Raw genomic sequence first — 7636 nt, 5'->3', positions numbered from 1 at the left:
AATTTCTCATCTGTAACATGCAAGAAATAGTACCCACCCTGTAGCGTATTTGGGGTGATTAAATGAAATATTACTTTGACCCAGCTCATGGGGGCTAGCAGTGCTTTTGCTCTTTTGCTTCCCTTCTCTTCTGTCTGCTCCTCCCCTCTTACTTAAATTGAGATGAGGGGCTTCCCTGGTGGCACAGTGGTTGAGAGTCCGCCTGCTGATGCAGGAGACGCGGGTTCATATCCCGGTCCGGGAAGATCCCACATGCCGCGGAGCGGCTGCGCCCGTGAGCCATGGCCGCTGAGCCTGAGCATCCGGAGCCTGTGCTCTGCAACGGGAGATGCCACAACAGTGAGAGGCCCGTGTACTGCAAAAAAAAACAAAAAAAAACAAAAAAAAAGAAAAAGAAAAGTAAATTGAGATGAGGTCTCCAATCCACATTCAGCATTCCTTTTATAGTGTCCTTTACATCTTCACTTGCCAAATTCAGAGAAAGCATAATAAAATTATTTAAGAATCCTGATGATTGGGTCCAAATTAGTGAGATTGTACTGGATAAAATAAACCTTTAAAAATTGACTTTCGAGATCCCTTTCTATTTTCATTCAAGTTTTAACTCCAGTTCCACATCTTAAAGGTCAGTGCCAATTTCCCTGACCTGAAAGTTTCTTTCTTTTCTCTGAGGCTCTAACATGTGTATAGTCTGCACCATGTAATTTAGCCCTTAGTGATATATGGTCTTATTGTTAATGAAGATTCTTAAGCTAAAGTAGAAGAATTTAACATGTTCTGTGTCCCAGATGCTCTCCCGGTAAAAGTGTGCACAGATTTGCACACACACACACACACACACACACACACACACACATGCAAGTTAGTATGTGATTTCTGAAGCTAGGTTCCCCTGGCTGGGAAGGGAGAAATGCAGATACTTCTTCTCAGCACTAAGCAGAGATTAGATGCTTCTCCGTGCACTGGCCAATGGGAATGCAGACAGAGCTGCAGATTCAAACTGTGAGCAATGAGGTGGAGGCTGGGAGAGCGGAGGGAAGCGGAAGACAAGAATAGGAGGGATGTTGACCTTAGCACAAGATGAAGGGAAGTGGTCTGAGGGAGGAAACACAGCAAACAAAAGGAGGGAGTGAGTGGGGATACAGCTAGAGAAGAAAAAGTACAGGGAATTCCTGACATTCAGTTTTATGAGTTGAGGGTTCAAACTCATTTTCTGCTGAGGGGACTTCTCAGAGTCCGGGATGAAGAATTACCCATCCATCCATCCGTGTGCCTGACCATACATCCGTGTGTCCATGCATCCATCTGTCCATCCATTCAGCATCCACCCACCCATCCATCTATCCATCCATCCACCCATCCATCCATCCATCCATCCATCCATGTATCCATCCACCCAACTATCCATCATTCATCTATCCATCCATCCATCCTGTACCCATCCATGCTTCCATCCATGCTTCCATCCATCCATCCATCCATCTATCCATCCACTATTACACAGATATTTTAAAGTATCTAATAAGCACCTGGCTAGGTATAGGACCTGGTTGATACCTAGATAAATAAAACACAGGTCCAGACTTCAAGGAATAGAAAAGGAAAATACGTAAACAGATCCTATCAAGACAATGAGATAATTGCTCTAATATATTACAATACATACAAAACCTAAGTAAGGCAATATTAGCAGACAGAAATAAGAGAGCTTATTTGAGAGCTGTAGCAAAAGCGAGAGAAAGTAGAATCCAAGCTGGATGTCAGGTGACTCGCAGCTTCCGGCTTCAGCACGTGGTGAGTCGTGGATTCACCAGCTCGCTGGGATTGCAGAGACCGAGCAGGGTCGGAGAATAGAGGACACGGTTAGTGGTGGGAGAAGGGCTGGTTGTTACGTGAACAGTGCATCCACTCCAAGAAGGGAAGCCAAGGTCTGTTTCAGAGGAGCGTTATTTTTAATAATAATAATAATAGTTAATATTATTGAATGTCGCTAATGCACCAGTTACTTACATATGTTCTCTCCGTTAACACCCTCAACCAGCCAGCATTTTCCTAATAAGAACTGTGAGTACTGAGGACATAAATTTCTTACGACGAATCAAGGCAGGTGCTGTGCAGTCTTACAGCTCCCCCCCACCCACGCTGCCTGCCCTGGGGAAATGCAGACTTTGACCTGGGCCAGTGAGTCAGCTGTGAGGGAGGGGCTCATGGAGCCCACTGCCCCTTCCCAAGGGGATAGGTCTTCACGGGATACCCATGTCAATTTAGAAAGTTAGAAAAATCAGCATTCAGATTTAGGAGAAAACTTTGACCTAGAGGAAGCAAATGCCCTGCTCTCACATTCAGGGGCCCCAGGAGGAGCTGAGTTGGAAATCTGGGGTCTCCACCCCTGCTCTGGACCCCAGGGAAGCTCTGTCCTCCTGTTTCTCCTGGACCCCCTCCAGTTCAGACCCACTGCTTTCTTCTCAGGCAGGAAGTGAAAAGTCGCTCAAAAGAGGTGCTTCTGATGCAAAGTGTTACCTCTTGGTGGGGCCTGTGGGGAAGGAAGGGGTGCGGTCACTGTGATTGAAGGGGGTTGAGGCTTTCTGAAGAAAAGCACCTTCTCTCAGGTGCCCACTCCAGGCACCCAGAAGGGCAAACAATGAAAAATTCAAAGGAACGGTGAACAAACTGCAGCCAACACAAACACTGTACCCCGCCTTCACTAACCTCATCTTTTAAGCAGAATAGGGTACAGGTTCTGCAAAGGTCCCCGGGCTTTGCAGAAATATCGGGTGCTGTCACCTGCCCGGCATGGTGGCCTCCACCCCTGAGCCCCAGGGGTTCCTCTTGAGGGGCAGCCTGGCACCCGGCTGTGCCACTCGCGGGCCAGGCAGAGCCTCCCTCATCGGCCTCTGAAGACCCCTGCCTCCAACTACAGAGGCCAGAGAGCACCTCCAATGTTCTGTGCCCCAAACAGGCAGTGGCCAGACCTCCTTGGGCGACCAGGAGCCCCATCTGAGTCTGCTGAAAGGAATCACACGTAGGGGGGTGTTTTCCACCAGAAGGCCCCTCAGGAACATCCCAACAACCACCATCCCGCCGTGCACCCTGCAGGGCCTCCCTCTGCACACAGACACACTGACACAAAGACACACACGTCCCTCTGGGGACCTGGTTTGCTCTGTCCCCACAGTGCCTTGGGTCAGGTCTCGATCATTCAGGACATGTGGACCTACTTCCCTGTCCTCCTGCTGTTTTCAAAAGGTCTCTTTGAAAGCCCCTTGTGAATTTCCCTGCTGACTCTAGAGAGACCCTTTTATTTTTCAGCTGGTAAGTTCATCATTAAATAATTCTTAGAGAGACACAGGCCACTGATTTTCTGCAATTTGCATCACCCCACTCTAACATGTGTTGAAAGCTGAGCCTTTTGGTCCCCTGGTTTTAGAAGTACATTAAGATTTCTGTGACCTTTACGAGATGGCAGTTGAGACATATGCTTTTAAATAGCAAAAGCAAGAACACCGATAACCTAAAGTGCATGTTACTGACCTTAGTTTGATAAACAAATTAGGAGAGAGAACTCTTTTCCCAAAGGGAAAAAAACTCAAGGGGACTTGAAAAGTTCAAATAGAATAATTATAGACAGATGTTATCAGACAGATAGATCAAGAGACAGATGATAGATAGATAGATGATAGATAGATATAGATAGATGATAGATTGATTGATTGATTTAGATAGATGATAGATAGATGATAGATAGATGATAGATAGATGATAGATAGATGATAGATAGATTCCAATACTTTGCAGGCATGATTCAGCTCCATCCATCTTTTGATGTGCTGCAGTGCTTTATACACCAGTTCCATGTTACATCTTAGGGAATTTACTTGAGTTTTTAAAGGATTACACATTTGGTCAGTACCTGGATGACAGAATATGTGGGAGAGAAGACGTGGGTCAGAGTGCACTGGCAGCTGTGCCCCCAGGGCGCAGCCACAAGCCCCTCCTTCTGCATCAGTGTTGGTCACGGCCGTCAGCACCTCCTAGGGCTGAACCTGCCCTTGAGACCTGGATTTAGTTTGCGTGAACCTCCTTACTGGTGGGTCCAGGCGGTTGAGCCACTGTGTCCATGCCACCAGCAGAGCTCAGCTGAGGGGGACGTGAATCCCTGTAAGTGGAACCCAAGTCACAGGAGTGGAGGGGACCCAACGGCCACAATGTCTTTAGAATCCAGGGTCCTCCACTGCAGTGTCCAAAATAACGGTGACCTTGGGGTCTTGGTCTAGTTTCCGTGTTGGACTAGGGTCTGCAGTGGGCTTGCAGACATCTCAGTAAGGATCCCCCCCACCCCAGGACACCCTGCTCAAAACACTGTGACTTTCAGTGACCCTCTCAGGGAAGACTTGCTGTTGCATTTGTCCTCCTAGGAAACTAGTTGAGGATAGAGAGGGTGTCCCTAAACCGTGAAATGCTGCTGAGATGGGTTTGAAATATCAGATCTACCGATATGAGACCACGGGGTTGCTGTTCAGGTCTCCCCATCCAGCTATCTGAGTGGGTTTCTTCTAGACTCTGCTTCCATAGTGCACATCAACCCTGCCACCTGCCGCCCCCCTAGACCTGCCCTAACACTCACAATCCTGCCTGGGAGCCCAGGGCTGTGCTTGGCACTGGGTGGGCCCAACTTGCCCTATCCTCTGCACAGATCCCCAGGGGTCTCCCCACCAACACCCAACAGCCCCCTGGGACCCGCACCTGCCTGCCCTCCTTCCCACCAACACCCCCCAACCCAAACCAGGGCACGTTGCCGAGTCTGCTCTGTCTGCTACCTCCTGGCCCTGCCCACGGAAGACACATAAAAGCAGTCAGCCAGCACTGGAAAAATTGATTTATGCAACACATTAGTACTTTATTTCCAAAGTGGGAATGCAAGGATGTAAAGCCATTTGCATTCCAGTTTACAAGCTTGCAGCAGTGAGGTTTGCCTGGAAACCCACGCTGGGTGGGTGCCCTGTGAGGGCGGCGCTCTTCCTGTGCACCTGGCATCAGTGTGAATGCTGCGCGGGAGTGGCCTTTCATGTCAATTTGCACCGGGGTGTGAGGAACCTACATTGTAGGGGGGTGAGATGGGAACTGCCTTGATGACAGTAATTGTGAGTGTATTCAAAACCAACCACAATAAGAAAATACCAGCACAACAAATAAAACCACAGCGCAGTGTGTGAACCATTTGGATAGAACACAGAAGGACTGATTGTGACTCAAAGTCATAAAAAAACACAAAAAATCAGGGCGTCCGGATATCGCCTTTTCACGAAAGTTTATAAAAAAGATATTGTGCGCCTACTGGAGGCCCAGTACTCTTACGGATTCGCAGTTGTTACCACCCTTCCCCAAAGCCAATATAATTTATTCCCATTTTCCAGAACAGCATTAATTTGGGTAAACCAAGGTCTTTTATGGCAAAGATATATAATTAGTTCCAATGGATGATCCATTAAGTGTATTTGTGTGTATGCGTATATACAAGTACACCTATCTTACGATAGGAAATATTTTTACTTCGAAAAATGCAGCGTAGTTTTTTGAAGAAAGATTGCTCAATTTACAACACTAAGGATTTATTTACTTATTTATTTATTTATCTGTGGTACGCGGGCCTCTCGCTGTTGTGGCCTCTCCTGTTGCAGAGCACAGGCTCCAGATGCACAGGCCCAGAGGCCATGGCTCATGGGCCCAGCCGCTTCGCGGCATGTGAGATCTTCCCGGACCGGGGCATGAACCCGTGTCCCCTGCTTCGGCAGGCGGACTCTCAACCACTGCGCCACCAGGGAAGCCCTAAGGATTTACTTTTATTTTATTTTTTTAACATCTTTATTGGAGTATAATTGCTTTATACTGTGTGTGTTAGTTTCTGCTTTATAATGAAGTGAATCAGCTGTACATATACGTATATCCCCATATAATCCGTGGACGTGTGTGAGCTGAGAGATGAGCACATCGCTATCGTCTGTAGCCTCCTTGGCACAATCAACGTGTTTTTACATTTTCTACGGCTCCTGTTTGTTCGCCAGTGTGAACGCTGGATGAGGACCCACAACTCCTGAACCCCAGGCGTCTCACACATTGTTTCTTCTTGGGATATTTGCTGAACGACGAATGTGCACCGGACAAGGGTAGCCACCTTCCACGCTATCTCAGGGAACGAGGCTCTCAGTACTGTTGTGGCCACTGTCACACCCATGTTTCTGATTGTAATCATAGCACTATTTCTATATTCCTATGAATATGGAAATATATTATGTTCTTTCCCTCCCCGAAGTGTGGCTCAGAGCCATGAAGCAGCTCACCAGGACCGTGCGGGATTTAGATCCCATTCAGGCTGATCCTGAAACCCACGCTTGCAGCCAGAATGCCTCCTTGCCTCCCAGGCTCTAAATGAGAATAGTGATAGAAAACTCTGTCTTCAAAGCAGGTGTTGAAAAATATCAATCCTGAAAATGTATTTTGCAGAGAAACCTACCTGCTCCTCAGTTAATTGTAGTTATTTTGCATTTTCTTCTTTGCCTTTTATATTTTTAGCAGTTTATAAATCACAAAGCAGAACTCTTTGATTGCCGGAGATTAAAACAATCCAGTCTACCCTAGACTAAGGGGAGCAAATGGGCCTACCACAGAATGTTCTCATTTATTAGAAAATAGTCCTGGGTCATCAGGTTATTCCTGCTGCTGGGTGATTTGACCCTCTCCCGCCACGAACCTGATTCAGGCAGGACCAGCAGGGCTGGAGGTTGCCCCCAACAAAAGGCAATTGGGACAGTTTTTACCACTCAGTCCCGGCTTGGGTTTTTCCTTCCTTAGCCAGTGCTTCATTATTTTGCATGAAACACTAATGGGGAAACATTAAAAATTTAATGTAATCTGTATCTTATCAGTTTCCTCAAGGGTGAAGGCATCTCCTAAGAGTACAAGGCTCTTAACAGTAGAAACAGAAAAATCTGAAACCATGTGAAAGGAGGAGAAAACAGGTACACTGCCCCGCAGAATCAGTGGTCCCTGACTTGGGCGTGTGCCAGAGGCCTCCAGAGGCCTGTGGAGCACCCCTGTTGAACCGGGCGCCTGGTTCAGGTCTGCTTGGGTTTCTAAGCTAATTTCTTTACTTAATACGCTTTGAGCTTCCTGGCAGGCATGGGAAAATGGAAGCACTTCCCATTTTAGCGTTTTCCATTTACAGGAAGTGTAATTTCACTCCTGTGTAGATTACAAATCATCAAATTTTAGAAAAGGTTGAGGTGGATGGCTTACATAATCCTCACACTCAGACACCAGTTCTTCAAGAGGGACAAACGTTTTCCTGGTACTCAATTCATAAAAGAAATGTGGGGGGTAGTTTCCTTTATAAGGGGTTTTGAAGTTTTAAGGATATTGTCTTTATATGACTTTTCAAATTTTCCAACTTTAAAGAAATACATGTCTACTCTAGTAGCAGTATAAAATACAGAATTAAAACTATTAACTTTTTTTACATTTTCCCACATTATTCTATATGTTCATATATAAAATTAAGATAATTAAATATAGTGTTGTAAATTCTGCTTTTTGCACTCACCAATAATTGCATGTATATCTTTCCATGATAATAAATACA

Source organism: Delphinus delphis, chromosome 9 (genome assembly GCF_949987515.2).
Source record: "Delphinus delphis chromosome 9, mDelDel1.2, whole genome shotgun sequence".
NCBI classification, from domain to species: Eukaryota; Metazoa; Chordata; class Mammalia; order Artiodactyla; family Delphinidae; genus Delphinus; species Delphinus delphis.
The sequence above is the reverse complement of the archived record's forward strand: the minus strand, read 5'-3'. Positions refer to the sequence as shown.